This window comes from Rhinopithecus bieti, unplaced genomic scaffold (assembly GCF_001698545.2).
Source record: "Rhinopithecus bieti isolate Rb0 unplaced genomic scaffold, ASM169854v2 scaffold_18624, whole genome shotgun sequence".
NCBI lineage: Eukaryota > Metazoa > Chordata > Mammalia > Primates > Cercopithecidae > Rhinopithecus > Rhinopithecus bieti.
Window position 1 is genome coordinate 2033541 of NW_016809607.1, and position 2292 is coordinate 2035832.

The 2292-nt window shown below is 37.7% G+C and overlaps 1 long non-coding RNA gene across 1 annotated transcript; it reads left to right on the plus strand.

Annotated features, from left to right (window-relative positions):
- The first annotated feature begins 628 nt into the window (after positions 1-628).
- LOC108540681 (uncharacterized) lies at positions 629-2045 on the plus strand. Its single transcript, XR_001888734.1, has 4 exons — positions 629-702; positions 1395-1471; positions 1795-1873; positions 1981-2045. It is a non-coding gene; the product is annotated as an uncharacterized LOC108540681 (long non-coding RNA).
- Positions 2046-2292: the final 247 nt, after the last annotated feature.

Below are 2292 nucleotides of genomic sequence, written 5' to 3' on the forward strand. Positions count from 1 at the left end.
AATTGATTGAGTAGGAAAATTGGAATTAATTGCTAAGAGGATGGGTTTTCCATGTCCTGCTGGGGGGACTCCTTATGGACAATAGAGAGGGAATAAAAGTAGAGATTAAAAACCTCTGTCCTCATAATTACAGTAGAAATTTATTTTTTACTATTGCATGAGTCCAATAGAAGCAATATGCTAAACTCTACATGCTTCCGAATTACTGACAAATTCTCTAATAGAACCACATTCTTTTACCAGCAGGGAGAAATTACATGGCCCATGAATGTTATAATCAGATGTATTTTAGCCAAAGCCTGCTTGCTCCTTTCATATCTTGAGGTTAGACTCCATTTTTAGAAAATCCTGATGTTGTAGTCTTGACACCAAATCCAGTCTTCTCAGAGCAACTTGGTGAGGCTCAGACGTTAATTTATCTAATCAAAGTAAAGAATTTGTTTGAATAGACACAATTTTTAGTAGTCTCTTAGACTGAGATGGATCTAGAGTTTGAGCTAGGATCACCTTGAAGCTGACAATCCATTCTTTCCAGTATGTTTTGGATAGCATGCCATAAATACCAATTTATTCTTGACACAGCCTGTCATGTGAAAATGGGGTGACATATTTTAACATATTTATATCTCCATAGGCCAAGAAGAGAACAATAACTCTACAAAGAAGACATTTCTAACAACTAGAACTCTCTCTCAAAAGATGGTGAATTTCCTTTCTCTCACTGGGAGTTTTTTGGTAGAGGCCATATGACCACATACAGATATTATTGCATTGAGTTGAAAATTGGATTTGATGATTTCTGATGGATTATAACTCTGAGGGTCTCTGATTTAATGATTCTGCAAATTTACCCTTAAGAACCTACAATTTTGCAGCCTCTCCATCCCCCAATTCCCCATTCTTCCATGTGCATTTCTCAATATTCATTATCGTCTCTGCAATCCCCCAAACAAGACCATTTCTGGCATCTTTTCTGTGCCTTGCACATGCCATGCTTTTTCAGTCTCCCACTCCTGGAATGTCTTCTGCTTTTCCTTCAAGGTTTAGCTCCAACACTACCTTTCATGAAGCCCTTTCCTATTGTTCTACCCTAAAATGTTTGTTTCTTTTCTTATTTCTCTCACATTTGTCATCTGGGTTATATTCATAGGGGGTTATAGTCATAGGGAATGTGTCAATGTTTTCATAAATGCACCAGCAGAAGACAAATTGATTTCTATTGTAATTTCTCTGTTTCTATGTTTACTTCTTATTCAGGAGTTCTTTATCTCTTCATAATTAGTGACATTAAGACCATTTAGCACTTGGTTATATGTTGCCTTATTTTCTTGCCTCTTTATACTAAGTTTTTGGAGTCATACATGTGCTTTGGTTCTTCTGTGTGTCTTTTACAGTGCTGAGGTTGTAGTAAGAAGGTAATAAAACACTGCTAAATTAAATGAAGAACAGTGGAACCCAGTAGCTCCGCATGGTAAGCATAATATGCCAGTGATTCCACAGAATAGGGTTTTCTGCTGGAATAGTGTATGCCAGGCTGCTTTTGAGATGGTCTGTTCCCTTGTATGAATAATTCTGGGGAAAGTCATGTTTTAGTTCTCTTTCTCATTGTCTTCTAAGAGCAGAATAGGAACAATAGAGAGAGAAGACTAGAAATGGCTTAGAAAGAAAGGAAGAACAGGGCTGCCAATTTTTTTCTGAATCATAGCAACTTCCCCTTACTATTTCTTTCGAAAAAATATGTAACAATTTCAAAATGTCAGCCTCTACCTCATTTTACTTGTCTCTGTCTTTTAGTATTTTCAGAGCTAGAACCAAAGATGCCTCTGTTCTATGCTGAATCTTAAGCACCTGAGCCTGCTCTTCTAGAGACAAGGTATATGTGTCAACATTGGCCCCAGAATCTTCTGCAGCTTAGAACTGGGTTACTTTCCTGGATTTTGGATTCAGGGACTGTTTTTCTATCTTCATTATTTCTTTCAGAGTCGACTTCAGCTGATCTCACAAGGAACTTGGTGTCCCAGGCACAACTCTTGAGTGCCAATATTGCCTCTTAGGTGAACATCTCTCCTACCCAGTTTTGATCATGTTTTCTGATAAGTATCATAGTTTCCCATGTAGAATTATAACTCAGCCCTAAACCTTAGGCTGGTTAGATAGACCCTGTTGTTCTTCACCTTATCCTGTTGACACTATTCTCTTTCAGGTCTAGACCTTCCTTTGTATCATCACCTACTTATTGGTGTGCAAGGAGAGTCAATTATTGTTAAAAATAAGGGCTACCATTTTTGGGGG